Here is a 21,194-nt window from a genome sequence, read left to right on the forward strand (position 1 = left end):
AGTTAAGTAAATGATCAAAAGAATATCGTCCGTTTATTTAGTTATTTTGCTTCATTTTATTTATTTTTTCAACATTATATGTTTGTATATATCAATTAACGAAATCTACAGGAGCGTTTAAAAAAATAAATAAACGTGTGTGTGTGTGGGGGGGTGTTTTGGGTGCGTACGTGCAGACAATCCTGGCACCCAGACCCACAATAAATACATAAGTCCAAGCTTTTGGGAAAAACATTCTAATTCGCACCCACTTTGCTTATCATCTACATCTACTCATTATTCCCCATCTGTATATGTGAACACGTCCATAAACGTGAGTGCGCGAATCCTGTGTATGTATATGTACGTGAAGAAGCATCTGTGGTAGTGCGCGAGTGTATATACATGTATGTTCATGCATACGAGTGTGTTCGTGGGGTGGCGTGGAAGGACTTGGTTTTGAATAGAGGCCACACAAGTTGCTGACCATTCCAAGTCGAAAATGCTGGAAGGGTTATATTCAGATAGATTTCCCCCCGCTGCTAACTCTGCCCGCTCACTCATGTTTTCTATCATTCACACTGAGCAAGATCGAAAGATCGGTCGAAAATTATGTGCTTTTGAAGGAAACGTTCTTTTTTTTTTTTTTCAAAATACTTTTTGTATTCCTACACGTCAACACACAGGAAATAAATACAGAAAGAATATAAACATTTATATATTTTTCGTATTTATTTCTTATTCATATACACACACACACACACACACACACACATATATATATATATATATATATATATATATATATATATATATATTAATCATTCATAGACACTTTTTTCTGTACCACAATTTTTAAGTCTGGAAACTACCTGAAGCCAAGATCAAACCAATATCGCACAGGCAACAGTCGGCGCTTCTAATCCTTATGCTATATGGTTATGTGAAATCGTTATGCTACTTGGTTATTTGAAATTACAAGGTCTAAAGTCTTAAGCTGAATATGTATACACAGATTATTGTATTATACACTAAGGACAGTAGGTTATTTTTCTCCTCAACATGTTTTTTTTTTTTTATCAAAGATAGAGAGCATATGATTAATGACTTGATAATTATAGAAATTACACAAAAAAACTAACAATATTACTACAAGGTTCAGAAGTCCATGGCAATTAATTGTTCTCGATCATCGATGTCAATGTTTGATAATACATTAAATAAGACATTATATAAAACCTACACTCGTTAATTAAATCATCTTCTTCCACAATTTTGAGATGGATTTCAAGGCAACAATGTGATCTTCTTAGAAAACCGAGCAAAGTTCGATAAACAAATACGTTTGATTAAATAATTATAATTAATTTTGTCTTTTACATGGCATTTTATTTTTGTATTTCTTACACTTACATCTTTATTTCAAATCTAAACAATATTTACACCTTGTATTTTTTCTGTTTTCTTGCGATCAAATGACGAGGTGCGGAAACACCTGGTCTGAATACAACTTATATATTTAGATGTTATTGTGCACCAGAACAGGTGCAATTGAAAATGAAAAAAAAAAAAAGAAAGCAATATATTTTCTACAAGTTTAAATAGATGAACAGAATCAGAAAATATATCTGTATAGAAGTTGGTATATTGTCTGGCTCTTATTTTGTAGAGATAACCATATTACTGGCATTAGCTATACCCCTGTTGTAGTCTTAGGGATCTGTTTCCCATTACGTACGCATGATCTAGCTTCCCTACTTATGTATTATCACCTAACATTTGAGAACGAATAAAACATGTATTTGTTGGTTTACTTGTTTATAGATAAAATAGAGATCCTCGGCCAGGAGTTTTGTTGTATAGGGCCCATCAGCATGAATACATATATGCTGGAAATAGTTTAAATATAATGACTGTGTCGGAACCGTAAACTTTGACGTTTTATCTAGACCAAATCATTCCCAGAACGTCATTGGCTGGATACATCGAACCTTATACTATTCAACCAATAGAGCTTCTTTTTTTACACAGGAATCACCACAGTATCAAGGCCAAGAGGTCACTCGAGGATAAGGATTAAAGAGTATACAGTAGAAATTGGACAATATAGTAACCAATTCGGTAAATTTGTTAACTTATATAGAACGGCTCATCAAGAACTTGTTTACGTTAGACTTGAAGACAACCATATTGTAGTCACCGGAAAACAGGAAAACGGAAGACAATTCCACAGGCGTGCAGTTCTAAGAAAGAAGCTTTGTTCATGGAATCTACGTTTAGATTTAGGCACAGATAAAGAGTGGGGCGGATTATTGATAGTGTTTTCAGCTAAACGGGTGTTTCTTGTGAAAGTTTGGCGAGGTGGGGACCATAGACTGAAGCTCAGTCGAACACTTTCCATGAAAATAACGATATATCAGAGACAAACTCGCAACATCTCTTCCGTGAGATAAAGGTTGCAGGGAAGAGAAAAGGACATCATCTACGAGGCTACAGAATTCCTTTCTAGCAGCTCCTCTCCTGCCCACATGTGGCAACAGTATTCCATCCTTGGGCGTACCTAGCTCTTATATAGACAGGGAATTGCATCAGCGGTGAGATATCTACTGGATCGATAGAAAGATTCCACCATTTTTCTAGCAGCCCTGGCAACAGATTTGATGTACGTGTTCCATTTAAGATTTGGAGTAACGGTCAAGCCCAGAAGCTTGTCAAAACTTGAGGCCTCCTCAAGACGAGAGCCATTCATTTCAATTGATGCCAGATGTGGATCAAAGTGTTGATGATGTAAAGAGAGAAGCTTGGTTTTAGATGCATTAAAAGTAACCAACCACTCCTTTCGCCATTGTACCACGTGCTCAAGATCAGAGGAGAGAGAATGGGAGAGAACTTTGTCGTTTACTGTCTTAGATGTGCTACCATAAATGGTAGTGTCATCAGCATAAATGTCTACAAATGATGTAAGGATGTGATTTGGAAGATCATTAATGTAGCTCAGGAATAGAATTGGGCCCAGGATGGACCCATGAGGGACTCTAGCATTAATACTGTGAGCTTCTGATTTTTACCCCTCAACTACTACTCTTATTAACCATAGCTAGAGATCTTGTGAAGTAAACCTTTATGCCATACCCTATCAAACGGCTTAGATATGTCAAGAGCAATTTCCCTAGAAAGGTTGCCTCCGTCGAGAGATTTGCTAATCCTATGAGATATAACTGTAAGCACATCTGCTGTAGATCAAGCAGAACGGAAACCATATTGCGTAGGTTTGCGTTCTAGTCCACGATACGTCCTCGACAATCAAGCAAACTGTGGCTTTCTTTCTGTTCAGCTAACTTACGATTCCGTTCAGCTTAAGGAGTTCCACAAATACAGCCTTTACTTTCTTTCTGGGTTATTTTATTTCTTACTGCATGAGGTTCCTTTGAGGGGAAACGTTTACAATGCTGCTGAGACATGTTTTTAAACAACAGTTTGCTTTTGACTAGTTCGCTGGCTTTAAAACCACACCTGACCTTTTCTCTTACTGCTTTATGGTAAATTAAAATTTTGTATATCTTATCTTAATGTCTTTCATTACACACACACACACACACATATATAATATACATACATATGTATATAATATACATATATATATATGTATATTATATATATATATGCTACATACGAATTGATATTGGTAAAAATTGCAAATGCGTTTTTTTTACTGATAAAATGCAAACTATAGCAATATTCAAAAAATGTCTGGAATGTTGTCCCAATCATAACGGCTACAATGATGTATCTCTTAGCTCTGCTGAAAAAAACAAAATAACAAAAATGTTTTAAATTGAAATTCCATTTTGCGCATTCGTTTTGAGCTCTTCCTTTTGTCTGTTTCCCACCTGACTACAACTTCGATGTCCTCAAGTCTAACATAAACAAATTCCTGATGAACCGGCCCCTTAAGTAAGACATTTCAGATCTCCAATGCTAACGATTACTACGATACTATCCCATTGATCACTGCACAGGCAATAACCCTTATCCCTGAGTGGCTTCCAGGCCTTGATAAGTGGTGACTACTCTGTAAAAAAAATTACGTTTAAATTAAGCTATTTTCTGTTTTGTGCATAGTTCATATTGATCACACTAATGCAACACGTTATCTGACACTATTAAATATTAATATTGTCTGGTTTTATTAGGTCCGTTTTTTATAGCTGTTTCAATGCCTTTATACACAGGCGGAAAGATACATTTTCCGGCCTACAGACAAAAGTCTACAATTTATTTAAAAACGTTCATTGAAAGAATTAATGCAGGTAGCTTGATTATGTAGCAGAGCTTACATTTAGTCAACGTAGCCGCCCTCAACTTCAATCAATGGCTTAATATAAGTCCAGAACTTGGAGCATGCCTTTTCCACAAGCGCCGGCGGGAGCTAAGCGGAAGTCAGGCTGGCTTTGATGTTGTGGAAGGTCATGTTGATGTTCTTGACGTATGGCCAAACGAAGTTATTAAGTGGGTTCAGGTTGAGGAAGAAGGAAGTCCAGCGCGAAAAGGGTACAAAGTCGTAACACCTATTCTGAATGCAAGCCTGGGTCTCTTCAGACTTGTGGGCCAGTGCCGAGTCCTGCTTAAACACCCTTGATCTACCAGCGGTCACCTGATTGCATCATTACATTCTTCAGCATATCCAAGGACACTTTGGTGTCAACTCACAAGCCGACTTCGAAGATGTTAGGCATGATGTGGAAACTAGAAACCACACTAAAGACCATAACCGTTGCTGGAAACTTCATTTTTCTGTGCTCTCAAGCGTTGAACCGTCCGGATTTGCATTTTGTCGGTGTTGGTAACGGTCTTGTTGTCATAACTTGGGTCGGTAAAAAGCATGAGTTATACAGGGGCGCATCCCCAATCTCGCTTGGTGAACATTGTGTCACTTCCGACATAATAGGATGCTCCTATCGCTCTTGGGTTTTATACACAAGTAGATGGTTTCTAACGAAAAAGGAAATCCGGTTTTCATCAAAGGTAAATGGAATCATGTTGTCTTTCTAGGTTGAATATTTTATCGTTTTATGCTATACGTAGCAGGAAAATCTAAAATATTTGGTTTTATAAACGCACTTAAAACAAATGTAATGAGGTTTTTTTAATAATCCTAAAATAATTCTACGTATTAAATATTGAGTTAATGCCAAAAAGAAGAAAGCTTTATAATGTATAATGTGCGGCATTATGGTAAGGAAACGCTTAGGAGATACTTTAATTCGCTGTACACTAAAAGAGGAAGGTTATTTGTTGGTTTGCTGGTAATAGAAATCGTTACATAAAGAGTTAGATTTTCAAGAATTATTAATATCCTCAAACAATATACAATACTGAAATATAATCAAAATTTTTTTTTTATATAAATTACTAGCAGTTCCGCCCGGCTTCGTTCGAGCCATATGAACTGTTCATAACTTGATGAGCTTGTGTATATATTGAAAAGTGTGAATATGCACGGTAATGCCTTTCTATATAACAGGCTTCCTTAACTACTACAGAGGAAAGTTAGTAGAAACCGTTGACAGCAATTGTTTTTTAACATTGACCCGAATTTGCATTTTTAACATTTATAGTTTTGGGCCAAAATTAAATTAAAATGTTTGCTCCCTATGTCCAAGTAACGTACATCTAAATTTTTAAGTGTTTGGATCCAAAATTAGCGGAGGAGTTTGGTTCAATCTGCAAAGGTCAACTCTGTAAACTTTGACCTCTTGCCAGCCAAATTTTCGACCAAAAATTGATGAAAAACCTGGATGCATGTCTGAATACTCTATATGTAAAATTTCAAATGTTTCGACCCAAAATTGGCTTAATAGTTTGCTAAAGACCGCAAACGTAAGATCTTTTTAACTTTGCCCCCTTGGCAGCTAACTATTCGGCCGAAAACCGATTAAAAAGCTTGCCCTATGTTGAAATACACACTTTATGCAAAATTTCAAATGTTTAGACAAAAAAAAAATGGCTGAGTAATTTCATAAAGACAGAATAGGTCAATTTTTTTTTTTACTTTGACCCCAATTGTGATCCCCTTAGCATTTATTGTTTTGGGCTCAAATCAAATTATGAAGTTAGATCCATGTCCAAGGAACCTATATCTAAAATTACAAGCGTTTAGACCCAAAATTCGCGGTAGTTTGGTAGAGTGTTCAAAGATCAAATCGTTGAACTTTTTAAGAGCAACATTTCTGGCCGAAACCCGATGAAAGATTTCCCCAAATCTCAATACCTTTTATGTCAAATTACGAGTCTGTAGGCCTAAAATTGAGTTATTTGGTTGCGAAATCTCCACTGGCAGACATACAGATATTTTCATTTTTATAGATATATATTCACTTATATTTATATGTAATACTTTTCAACTGTTTATTCATTAAGCTTCATTTGTATTCTTGGGAAATGTGTTATTAATGCGCAGCACAGTCTATGTAATAAATGTAATGTTACATTCTGATGTGTGCCTTTCTGTTATGTCGGAAGTAAGTTATGTTACCTACTAATAGATTATACGGATCTCAAATACCGGAAGACTAAGCCGTTAGATGTCAGTCGATATCCTGTGGACAAACCTATGGCGTTCGTTGGCTACGATGAACGACACACCTATTGTATGTTTTGGAATACATGGTATTACCTTGTTTTGGTGTAAGTTCTCCTTTGCAATCCTTAGCAGGGCTATATCACTTTTTAATGGTTATTTCTCAAGTCAGAATTTTTAACTACATAGTGAGTTTTTGTGATGTTTTGATCAATATCTTTTAATTATATTTATTATCGATTTGTAATGCTTAGAAGAGACATGCTGATGGAAAACCAGTGTAAACCACTCCTAGACGCACCCACATACATATATATAATGAGTGGCAAAAATAATTGTTTTTTTCGTATTTCTCTAGAAATATGAATTTCATTTGAATGACATTTACTTTCAGGCTTTGAACCGATATTATCTATCTAAAAATAAAATGGAAATGAGAAATACTTAATAACCAAAAACCAAATTCCTTAGATGCAAAAGTATTTACCACACTGTCCAATTTCATTGATGAGCAGTCATCTCTTCTTGCAACAATATTTCAACCAATCAGAGATGCCATTCTTAAGCAGTCATTTATCTTGCTACAGATTTCAATCAATCAGAAAATTCCGGTTCCTTACAGGTCAGTTGATAACAGCTCTCAGACACTGCGCAGGTTGGCTATTTTATTATTGGTTAAAAAAGAGTTAAAACAAAAAAATGACTAATGATATGCACTAGGGAATCATAAGAAAGCATATAGATGGGAAGAAGTACGTGCAAAATAGCTTTAGAACTAAATTAAGTAGTGAGTACAGTTGGGGCTCTCGTAAGAAAGCGCAACACAACGAGTGATAATACTAAAAAATTATTCTACAAAGTGGTCGGCCAAGTAAATTAAATTATGTTACTGTCCATTGCACTGTTCGTAACATGGAAAGAACTGTTTAAGACTCGTTCAGAAATTCAGAAGGATTTGAAGTAAGTAGGTATTGAAGTAAACGAGGAAAAATATCATACATTGAATCGTACATGCCAGATTCTAGATCACCGGGAAAGACTCTATTGTTGAGAACTAGACATGTGAATTATCGTCTGGAAATCCTTTATAGATATCAATGTAAATCGGATGGCGTCTGGAACAAAGTTATCTGGTCAGATGAAACAAACATTGAGCTTTTTGAAAGAAATATGCGCACCTTTGTATGGATGAAAAAGGGGCAGAGAATATAAATCATCTAATACCACTGTAAAATATGTGGAAGTCGATTGATTTTGGCCTGCTTTTCTGCAAATGGCGTTGGAGGAAGGGAAATTATAGAAAATGAATGCAACAAAATACGCGAAGAGTGCCGCAGATTTTGAATTTATCTTCCAGGAAAACAATCCCAAGAACAAGGCTAAAATAACTATGAAATAGTTTAAGGATAACGGGATTAGTGCTCAACAGTTACCTAGCCAGTCACCCGAACATTAATCCCATGACAAATATGTGAAAAACTTTGAAGTTAAGGGTGTATGCAAGAGATCCCCAAAAGATCAAAAATTGAAAAAAGATTACGAAGTAGAATGGCTGAAACTACCAGCAAGTGCGTGTAAGAAATTAGTAGACCGTAATGAAAAGCGTTCAGAGGTTTTAAGGCAGAACAGCGGATATAGAACTAAATATTAGTAAATGTGTTCAGTATTTTCGCATATGATTTTTCGTTTATAAATATTTGTCAACTAAGCATATCTTCATTTTATTTATTTTTGAATAAATAATCTGTTCAAATATTGAACGTAGATTTCATTCAAATTAACTTTTTTTTCCTATTTCTTAAATATAATGTACCAAACACTTTTGCTACTAACTGTGCGTGTGTGTGTATATATATATATAGTGCGAAATTTTAAATATCGTCTCAGCCGTTTCGAATCCAATATGAAACGCATTCACACACAAAATGCATTTATATATGTATATATTCACTTATATTCATATATATATATATATATATATATATATATATATATATACTTATAGAGATATTTAATACTTTTAAATTGTTCATTCATTAAACTTAATTTTTATTCTTTTAAAAACTTAGTTATTGATGCGCAGACCCAATTAGCCGACCGCATGACGAAACTTGAAAGCTTGAATGCAGCACTTGAAAGTGTGCATTGCATACACTTCACAGAATAGCATGCAAGATCGTAAAGTAATTATTTTAGCGTTTCCTTAATGGTGCAACCTTATTTTTTTCTTCGTCAAAGGCAACTTCACGTTGAATATACTGTGCACAATCCATTAAGTACACACGAATTAAACGCATCATATTTGCTTGGATTAATAATATACTTTGAAATCGATATCAACTGCACCAGATGAACTTCATTTATTAACGTGTGGAACAGTTACTTGATTCACATTTCATAGTCTGTATTGCTGTTAACAAAAATAAACGGGAGAGATAGAAATTTGCTTTTGCTTCAATCGTATTATTCTGTGTTTTATTGCGTTTTCGATACGCTTTTCGATCTTTCTCGCACTAATGGGTCGACGTTTATTATAATGATAAACGCTAAATGATTTTCATATGATTATCTCTATCAGGAGAGCGTTGGAAACAGTGAATAGATTTTACAGAAATTTATTAATATTAGTTGGTATTGAAAAAAAAATAGTGCTAAATGGGTATTTGTTTGCATTAGACTTGGAAACAATTTTGATTGCGTCTCATTCTACACATGAGATATATTTGTTCATGGATGCTCCGTTTTTGATACAGAAAGAAAAAATAATTCAGCATTTAAATTATTCCAAGAAGTGTATATGCAGTAAACTGTTTAAATTTTTTTGTCTCTTTTATAGGTAATTCTGAAGTTAGATGTTTTAACGAAATAATATTTTTTTCTAGTGGGTTCCTATTCTTTTTTTTTATATCATAATCGTGATCGAATGCTTCTATAGCGATAATACATAGTTTGTGAATAAAAAAATCCCGTTAGAGCAGATTTTCAAACCCCGCGTTCAGCGTGGATTATTATTCCTTTACATAATGCACGGATGGATTGCTCAGTTTCTTTTACAAAGCAAAGTTTTGTACGTGTATGGAATTATATATGAACTAAGGAAAGGATCCAATTATGTTTTAACACATTCTCAGAAAAGGATCTTGCTTTTGTTTTCGAAATTGTTAATAACAAAGGATAAATTTAAAAGGGCAGCTTGGGACAGCGAATTATTGGGAGGATTCCACGAGAGTTAATATCGGGAAACACTGTTCCAGACAGCGAATTATACGCATATAAGTCGTACAATTAAACTTATTTCATAGCAAGGAATTTAATGGTTGAGGTTTTTTTTTTTTTTTTTTTTACACAGTGATCACCACTTATCAAGGCCCGGAAGCAACTCATGGATAAGGGTTATTGCAAGTACATTACGTTAGTGTGGAGATTTGATGAAGTGTTTACTTAAGGGGGCGGTTCATTAGGAATTGGTTAACATTGGACTTGAAGACATCCAGGTTGTAGTCCGGAGGGAAGCAGGCAGACGGAACAGAGTTCCACAGGCGTGCAGTTCTAAGAAAGAAGCTTTGTTCATGGAATCCGCGTTTTGATTTAGGCTTAGATATAGAGTGGGGGAAATTTTTCACAGTGGATTCAGCTAGACGGGTGTTTTTCATGAAAGATTGGCGAGGGGGGACCATGGGAACAATATGAACTGCACTAAGACTATGAGGGTTTAAACGGCTTTCCCCAAAGGAGGAAGTTCTATGGGAGTATGAAATTCACAAGCGGTCCCCAGTCGCATGTACATGGGATAACGGCGTGAGAGTTTTACAACTCCTCCAGGAAGGTGTCGACGTCCTTCTACATACAACGCCTGGAACTCCAAATTGGTCACCCATCTGGTACGTACTAGGCTCAACGTTGCTTAACATCAGTGATCTTACTAAGACCGGTGTGTTAACATGATTACGCCGTAAATTTATTGTTTTAAGAGTCAGACTTCGATCTGTTCGAAATACTTGCTTGTCAATCCAAACAAATGAAGCTATATCTTAAAATAATTCGAATTAAACTTATTAGTTATATGCACTTTTTTCTTTATCAATATTGAACTGAAATTCGCAAATACCAGAATAAATTACATGCGGCCTAAACTGTAATGAAATAAATTGATTACGTGTGAAAGAAATAAAGTAACTTACACAAACAGGTGCACGTCTCTCCTGTCCGATGGTGGAAGGATGTAAAGGAAGAGAAAAAAATCATTTGTAGAAGGCTCGGTTATGTACATATGGCATTGATTTGAAGAAGAGGACAGAAACTGCTATGTAAAAAACGAGTGTGAAGCACAGGGGCAGTTCTTGTTTTGCCAGTAGAGAGAGAGAGAGAACGGGCGGTGGGAAGTTTCAGTTGAATTTAGTCGTGGGAAAACAGGAGTTTAAACAATTGTTTTTTCTTAATTTAATTTTCCTTTTCTCTTTCATTTCGTATGGATACATTTTATTGAACGTTGGTTTTCTTTCTGGACATATTTATTTGGTAGAGGAAAATCAGCAGAGTGGAGACGTCTTACTTTACCGAATACACATAATACCAATGTATATAATTACAGTGCTTCAACGATTAAAATGAAAATATTGTTTAATTTCCTATTAGATTATCAACTAACCACTTAAACATGCCTGGTTATCTCCCACTCTGCCGTAAGGATTCAGACTGACATATACACAGGGTTGGAGTCTATATTCGAAACACCATTTGCTTGACTAGAAAGTCAAAATTAGAATTAAACGACTAGGCTTTCATTTTTGTTAGTCTTGACTTTCAACGTAGCGTTAGCTATTATATTTTTTCTACCGCTCTCCCTCGACTGTACCCTAATCAACCAAGTATGTGGCAGCATAGATGCAGCACTCTCCCTTGATACTAGCGCGCAAGTACATGTATTTGGTGATTTTAATGTCCACCACAGTAATTGGCTTGGTTTCTCTACTTACAGATGCAGCTGTTAGCACAGTACATAGCTTCTCCATACGTCATTTCCTATCACAGACACGTTTCTTACACGTTTCTCAGATCGGCAAAACTACAACATCTCCCTTCTAGATCTATCTTTGACACCAATGATTATTAACCAATGCTCATAGACCACTGACGAATGCTATTGATGTTGTGATAATGGTAGAAATAATCCAAAACTCTCAGCTTAGAATACTTTTCTTAAACATTATTAGCTATTTCACATATACCTAAAAGAAGCAGGACTTACAAACAACAAAAACTGATTTAACGATGAACGGCGAAAAGCAATTTACCCACGTAAAGGTGTTTTACGAAAATTCAACTCCCAATCAACGAAGTACAATATAAACCTTTTGAAGCTACTGACCTTTACTCCTGAAGTTACTTGACCTTTACTCCTGACCTGTAATGAAATGGAACACATATATCAAATCCATTGCCAAGTTCGCTGGAAAGATGGTGGGATCCTTCTACCGCTCCAGTAGATATCTAATTCCTGATGCAATTTTTTACCTAAATATAATCAAGGTATATCCAACGATGGATTAATGTTGTCACATCCTGTCAAGACCTGCTAGAAACAGCTTATTCTGCATTGACAGAGTTCAAAATAGACTTCGTAACTTAGTGGGGATGCCCTTTTCTCTTCCATTCAACCTTTTCCCCACAGAAGAGACGTTGCGAGCCTGTCTCTGCTTTATCGTTATTTTCATTTCAAAACAATTCCTCCAATAAAAATTACAATAAGTTCTTTAAAAAACCTACATACAGAAAGAAAGATAAACAAATTATATTCAACTTAAAATACAAAGAATACGAATATCCTTTTACTAAAAATTAACTATTAAAAGCCATAAACAAAGTACATAATACAGCTATCGGAACGGACGAAAGTCATTCTGAGTTTCTGAAACAAATTCCTTCTAAATACATTACACATCTTTAAACACGCTCAACCAATTGTTGTTCAAGGGAAAAACTACCAATTGCTGGAAACATGCTATCGTGAAAGAATGATAAACAAACGACTGTACTGGTATCTGGAAACCAACTGCTCAATTACCAACATGCACAGTGGTTTTAGAAACAACGGACAACATAATTCGATTTTAAACCTTTATCTAAGGACGGTTCATTAACAAGATCATTCAATAGCTATCTTTTTTTATTTAGATACATGTCGACAGGGTATAATAAAAGATCTATACAATCTTGGATTAAAAGGCACACTATCCGTTCTGTTCAAGTAAGAATCGGGCAACCCCTATATGACACAAAAATACAGGAAGAAGGAGCCCCACACTGGTGTATTTATCAGTTATGTTCTTTAATAAAAAAAATAATATTGTAAATTGTCTAAATAATGGGAAACATAGCTTCTTATATGTTACAGATCGTAAAATATACTTCAGAACACCAACTACAGATGTGCATAAACAAAATAACACAAGAACCACAGAGAATGGCTTTCAATTTTCAAAATCAAACTGTGTCTGTTCCTTTAATCATAAAAACATACACAATTACTCTACTTTCAACCTAATAGAAACAAAAGCCGAAATAGCTGACCAACATAAATTACCTTTATCCCTCACTTAAAATATTTAAAACAAAAATGTTTCAAAACACTACAACTATGAAGGATTATAGCAAACACTGAGTGGGGATCAGACTTCATCACTTCTAAAATTATATTTATGGCTTCCTTCAGTCATGACAGACTGTGGCTACCCACTCTAAGTGTTCCTGCACGTGAAATTTTTGTGGCAAAAGTTGCGCAATCATCAACCTCACCTCTTCAGAGAATATTGTTGAATACCAGTGGCAAGTGGAGGTTCAGGACGACTGGAAACAAATGCTGAGATAAGCACATACAGCGCCTAGAATCCCAAACGGTCACCCATCTGGTATTAGACAAGCTAATTATTGCTTTACTTCAGTAATCTTTCGAGAATCGGTGTGTCAACGTGATTATGCCGTATCTTCTAAAATTATTTAGAACCCTGGTAAGAGCCAAACTAGACTATGGAAGCTTTATATATGGTTTAACCAGAAAAAAAGTTATCTAAAAACTCTGAACCTCATCCATCATATAGGATTAAGACTTGCTTTGAGCGCATTCAACCCCTCTCTGATAAAAAGCTTATATGCTGAAGCCTATGTACCCCCTAAAATAGAGACATCAAAAATTAGGTTTACCATATTATCTAAAATTCAAATGAAACCCCCAAAATTCTGCCTATCAATGCACTTCAAATCTCAACTAAACACATCTATTTAAAAAATGCAATTGAACCCTTTGGTTTTTACGTGAAAGAAACGATAAAACCACTTACAAATAACTCAGTAGATCATACCAGCATCCACGAGGATAATTTCACAGAACTCCCACACTGACTGTTAAATTAACCTAAAGCCATACTAGATCTGAAAATATATACTAATCTAATACGCACCCCCAAGACTATAGAAAAAACTAAACAACATTCTAGATTCTAACCCAAATCACACAAAGTTTCACGGATGATTTCAAAGATCAAAACAAAGTGGAATGTGCCGCTATTTCAGAAAACCTCGTTCGTTACAGAAGTTAATAAATTACTCCTCAATTTATAGTGCAAAAATAACAGCCATAAACTTAGCTTTAGATATTACTACTAAGCAAACCTTCCAGAAATTCATTTGCATACTCATTATCAGGACCTGAATCATTAAAAAATTAAAAATTAAACGACTACTTACAAATCAAATTGTTACAAAGGATTCATTCTATCATACAACACAAAACATTCTATGGTTTTCGTGGAACAGAAAAAGCTGACATGGCGGACAGAAATTTCATAAAACTCTTAATACGCGACATAAAGGTCCCATATACAAACTTTCAATAAACAACAATATTACGAAGAAGTGGCAAAAAACTGGAATAATTGCCAAAACACCAAACTCTTCCAAATTACGCCTGAAAAAAAAACCTACTAGATCCTAGAAAATCACGTAAAGGGGTAGGCTTATCCTGTATTCGTATAACTCATTTCTACATACTAAAACGTCAAGAACCTCCTAAATGTCTACCATATTACGAACCTTATACGGTGAAACACTTTTTATGACTTCTATGACCTCGTACAAATTCGTTAACACTACTAAAAGGCCACAAACTGAAAAGAACTCATCGAAAAAGAAAGTCTTAGAACTAGTCTAAATTTCCTAAAGGTAAGTCTCTACCATAAAATATAAAAACCATAAAATAACTACCTATACCTAAACATTCAAAAGCATCTAAAAATTGTATATACAGTATTAAATGACCCAAAGAAGGTCGATATGCTGGTTAAGCAAAAAATTAAAAATCGGCGTTTCGGAGTTCTTTTCAGTTTGTTTGTGTGCAGTTCATCTACTCATCAGCCAATCAAAACTCACAGAATAAACTTGGTTATTTGAGCATAACAGAACAACTTCAATCGGCTCCTTTCTGTTTATTTGCAATTCAACTGTAATGGTTGAACACTGTCTACTAAATTCAATAATAAATGAAGTGTGCAAGGTCCCCTGTGAGTGCACAGTGAACGAGGCATAAAAAAATTACTAAGTTTAGCATTACCCCCCTCATTTTGTCCTAGAATTCACCGGGGGACGTCAAATCCTGGTGAAAATGAACAAACGGTTCAGTTTTAGGCCTTAACATAGTGCAGAACTGATATTCACATATGCAAAAAAAGAAATGATTAAATCCATCATTCCCCCCTCATTAAGCCCCTAACGTACCCAAGGCCTTAAAATATTTTAATTTGAGTTCAGTACCATGCAAAACATCTAAATAGACATACACAGAAGATTTTAGACACATATGGTAAAACGGTCCAATAAATGGGGTGTTTTTATTTGCCCTAAAAGAGCCCCTGCGACACTCCTAAGAGTTATTGCGAAGTATAGACAAAAAATTATATAGAAATCAGTTAGGTACAACTTTCAAGAAAGTTTTATAAAAACGCTATTTTTATTAATAAGCACAAAAGTGTCAATTTAGCCATTTTAAACCAAAAGTTAACCCTAGGTGGGGGTAACCGCAGTTTTCCCAGAAAATCCATTCTGTTACGTTTTACTCATATCATTTTTAATATTTGTGTAAAATATCAAAAAATTTCAAGGCGTGATTATAGAGAAAAGTGCGGACGGATGAAAGGGCAAGAGTGAAGTTATAGGTCCACCCTCCTTTTGTTAGGCGACCAAAAATGAAATATTAAGCAAGACTCGGTGTAATACATCTAAAGCATTGTTTGTTTACAATTATATATAACATAGACGTATGAAATAGACAGAACTGAAATGATCTTACAAATATTTAGTAGACGCAGCTTTAATTCGTTTTTTTAAATCTCAGTCAGGCCTTTCTAGACTCATCCGATTAGTAAGTTTCGTTCGAATGTAGTGTTCTTTTTGTAAACGACGGTATTTTCCTCACATTTAAAACGAATCTAAGTGCCATAGATTAGCAGATGTTCCTCTTCATCCCACGCAAGATGTGATACAAAGTAGGGAAAGTGGGATCTGAAAAGCCAGTGACCTAGAAGAAAGAGCACCCCGGCCTGCCAAAACTGCCCAGGTAGACTCATCGGCATTTCCCTTTATGTACGTCACAGGAAATTAGGTAATAAACTAACTGCATCTCGAACCCTGAAATATCAAAGACTGGGAAGTTGACATCAGAGAACACAACCGAAGAAAATTCTGTAACATCTCAGAGTTAATTTCAACAATGGCCTTGCCTTTAATTGCTTTTGCTCCGAAAGATCTCCCCGGTCGTAAATTAGTTAGTTTTCGATTGCGTTCACATATTTCCCGTCAACAATGGCGAGATAAGTTAATAATACCGTTTTGATAATAACGAAAGTATTACTACATCATTACGGTTTTCCCGTTATTTCCATGCCTTTTAATAACAGCAAAATTAAAGATACGGTCTGTTTTCACGATCGCAAAAACCCAGCTCTAATGAAAGAAAGACAAATAGATGCTTTAAGCTGCTCGGAGAGTTCAGTAGAAAGTACTAGTCTAGAATTCGTTCTTGACAATTAGCCTGGCTAAGAACTTGATCAGTACCTATTGGACTGAGGTACGCCGCTTGGGTATTAACTAGGATATCAACCCTTACAGGCCTTGCCATTCGGATTTCGGTGTAATTTTATCGCTTGTTACCTGAGGCGCTCCTATCGTGGAATGCCGATAGGGGTTGGCGAGGCCAATTTTTTGCTAGGCAAGAGGGCTACAGCTTTAGGGGCGCTGGTTGGATATTCCTACTATCTGACTTTGTGTCACATCAGACTGAAGTGAACAACATGTATATAGCTTTTCTAAATTCGGAGAAAATTGTAATTCTCAATCTAGAATGAATTTCCTATTGAACCTGGATAGAAAATATTAAACATATTATCAGATAGTATTCCGCGAACTCTGTTTCTAGCAAGAGACTTCAGATCTGGCTACATCTATAGAAATTTAAAATATTTGCATTCACACATCTTTAAGATCCATTGAATTGTATATATGATATAGTGTTTTGATCTTGACAAATGATATAAAATTAAATTGGTTTTCCCATAACATCTTTTTATCGATGCACGCACATTGAATATTATAACCAGCATATTTTGGTTATCTTTACTAAAAAGCTTATAATCTACATTACAGTAAAGGTTTCAGGAGTACAACCTGCGTTCTAATGCCTCTGTTTTCAAAAACTTAAGTCACATTTCAGACAGAACGATCGATAAGCATTTCATTTTTATGTGTGGTAGAAATGCACATGTAGAACTAATTTCCTGATATGTAAGCATACTATTTCATAAATGAAACGACAACTCATTTTTAGATTATGTATTGTTAAAAAGTTTAGATTGAAGAAAGTATGTGCCATAGGAAATAAGGTTGATATGTGCAGGTTTATTTAGACAATAAGACTTCGAAGACCATTGTCCACAACCGTCTACCAACGATATTGTCCTGGATATGACCTTAAACTATATCCAGTGGTGTGGTCCCAGCTTGCGGGATTTGGGGAGTGTGGAGCCACCCTTTAATTACCATTGCTCCCAGATCCACTCTGACCCGGAGTGGTAGTACCTGTTAGGGACCCAATTATGGGTTAAATAGAAACTGATTTGAAAACAACAAATATATTCTATTAAAAATCTTTTTTCAAAATCTTTGGATTCGGCATTAAATAACCCGAAAAGGGTTGATATGCCGTAAAACAAAAACAACCAACAAACCAACCAACGATATTGGAAGTAAGCTCGAAGTAGAGATTCTGCGGTTTTGAACTTGGAAGTTCTGGAGACTTCTAAACTGCATCGAATGACTCAGATTGGCAACACGAGATAGCTCATATATTTTGTAGGTCAGGGAGTTCTCCCCCTATAGCTCTGACTCTTAAAATCTCACTTTCTGACTTTTGCCTCACAACATTCTGCCATGAGATGAAGATAACGACTGTATTCAGATTTCTTTTTATAGCTAGGAGTAAAGTGTAGTATAACTTCAACTTTTCTATACGTAGTACCTGAAGGATACTTGTGATGAGGCTATATATTTATTGGTCCCAATTTTAAGTACTACTTTTAGATTATTAGATCATTCCGTATTAAAAAAATATGGTAAGAAAAAATAAGGACTTTAGTCAGTTGGAGCCGTGTCTAGATAATAAGCTCGACGCTGCAGAACTTAAGTTATATTTTCAAAACAAGTTAATGAATTTCTGTTCGAAGACGTTATAGCATGCTTGGTCGTTGATTTCGGATTTTTGATGAAGGCGAAGGAAGAATTGTTACTCATTACTAAATCTTAGTTTACTGATGGTGGTTTATGAGTGGCTAAAGATTTTAAGAACATTTTGTTTTATTTAGTACTTTTAGGATAATAAATTATGAATTTCAAAAGCACGAACGTTTTCTCGACATATTGAAAGCCACATAAACATTTGAACGTTATAAAAACTCGAAAAATCCTCGAAAACTAGCGGGGCTTATGGAAATTCGGCAGCGGAGTTTTTCATTTGTAATATATTGATGTTGGTATTCTGTGGATGTTCAGCTTAGTCGAGACGCACTGATAATATTGCAGCTCTTTTGTTTAAACCGCAAAAGTATTTATCTGCTAGCATAGACGCCTGGTGTACCTCGGTCGTAAAGTACGCTTAAATATGTTTTAATTCTTGCAGATTTCTTATATATTATTATAGTTAAGCCCTTTGAATTTTTTTATAAAAGTTGCCATTTCAAAAATAAAAATATATGTGTATATATATATATATATATATATATATATATATATATATATATATATATATATATGATATATATAACTTCAGTGCCATCAGCTATAATCGAAATCGAAACCAAAACTTCTGGAGAATTCTTGGTAAAATTATTTATTACAGGAAATGGAAGTCCATAACAATTAAACGACAGTTATTCATATGTAAGCCTGACACACAAAATAAATAATACATACGCTATTCAATTAATATATAGATACTAGAAGTAAATAAATATTCGAGATAAAAACAATTAATAATAATACTTAATTAATAATACTTTAATTAGACTCATCATTAGTGGTATAAATGTAAAATTTCTATAGTTAGCATTGGTTTACTCGATAATTTTCTAATCATAGTTCCTCATCGGAAGACAGCAAGTATATATGGAAGAGACCACGTGAAGGGTGTCAACATATTACGTGCAAATAATGTTTGTGGAAGGATTTGGACTCAACTTGGATCACCCATGCAGTAAGTCCATGCTGTTAACCGCTAAAGCACCGTCACCCTAAAAAATTAATGGTAATACTATGAACATATACAATAATATTTGTAAAAAATAAATCCTTAATTTATTTTCATAAAGTTAAACAGAAAAAATAAAATGTTGTGTACACTTATTGAAAGAAAACTATTTATTTTTTTTTTAATTTCTGTTTCATACATAAATGCACCTTTTGTATATATTACTCATTTAACCTTGAAGAGTTTGATTTGGTATATAAAATTAATTCAAATCAAGTTGTATCTTGCTTTGATTTTGCTTGCATATAATATGTATGAACGTATATTTAATGCCTGTGAGCATTGATCAAATTTATTGTTCATAAAAAAGATCTACGTTTTCTCTTTTCATGTTGCTTCTTTATTTATCATTTATCCGTGATTATCAGCATTAATTATTAATTATAAACTAAAAATATTGTGGAAACCTATTGTATTGAATTAAATATCGTGTATTCAATTCATGCTAAAACCTCCTTTAAATTATTCTATGCCCTTTTTTGTATGATTATTAGCTGTATTTCTCAGTCACTTATGTAAATAAATGAAGTGTGAATAGTCACAAAAATGTTGATTTAAAGTTATAATAAATATGTGCGTTTTATTTGAAATTTTATTCGTAAGAAATCGACAACGATGAATGGCAAACAAGAAATTGTAGATGTTGAATGCAATTTCTCATCTGGGCATGAGATTATTTCTTCGTGTCGCGCAGTTAGAAGTCGATTTCTCTTATATTTCAAAAGAAAGTTTTGCTGTGAATAAGGTAGCAAATATTAGGCAATATTATGAGCTTAACAATTGCGAAAGCTTGAAGAAATTCACCGTACAAACAAGAAAAAACGGTTGACGTCCTGATATGAAGTACAAACTTCTTTTTTTATGGAGAGGAAAGGGGAAAATGCGGCAAATACAATTGCCAGTTATGCATTTTCACAACAATCTACAGATGTTATTTTAAAAGAGTGTTTCCTCACAATTTAGAATATTATTTGTTCATAAAAATTAACGTCCTCAACGTAATCTGATCCCCAGACGTGTTGACTCCCATACGATAAGGTTCTGGATATGACCTTAAACTATATCCAGTGGTGAGGCCCAACCTTGCAGGTATTGGGGAGTGTGGAGGCAACCCAGGAATTACGAATTATCCCAGGTCCACTCTGACACGGAGTGGTAGTACCTGTTAGGGTCCCAACTATGGGTTAAATAGAAACTGACTTGAAAACAACAAATATAGTCTATTAAATTTTTTTTTTAAATCTTTGGATGTGGCATTAAATAACGTGAAAAGGGTTGATATGCTGTAAAACAAAAAACAACCAACCAACCCATACGATAAGAAAAGGAGGAAAAAGGTGTTATTGACTAACGTGCATACTGTGATTGTCGTTCTATTGTTTTCTTTTTTTCCTTCTTTATTGTAGCAAGAATTTGAAAAGTTTCTGCGCGGTTTTGCCAGCGGCTAATATTCCTAAGGATAATTAACCCGCCAAGTGGTACCAAATAACTAGATCTATGAAATAGTATTAACAAATAAGATAGTTATCTCAAACGATAATGTCTGGTCTATTCTTTATAGAGTATTCGATTTCAGGCATATAATTACCAAATTGTTGATCTCTACATCTGACCCTATAGAGAATTAATGATAACAGAAGAGCAATTTACTGACTCGCCCTGGCGGCGTTTCTAAAATAAATCTTCAGGATTTTAATTGTGGACTGAAGCCAATAATCAAGCGTAGCTTCGAACAAGAATATGACCATCGTACACCAATATATTGTCAAGAAGTGTCCATCTTAGGAT

The sequence above is a fragment of the Euprymna scolopes genome, chromosome 8 (assembly GCF_053919585.1).
Source record: "Euprymna scolopes isolate OS-2025 chromosome 8, ASM5391958v1, whole genome shotgun sequence".
In the NCBI taxonomy this organism is placed as follows: domain Eukaryota; kingdom Metazoa; phylum Mollusca; class Cephalopoda; order Sepiida; family Sepiolidae; genus Euprymna; species Euprymna scolopes.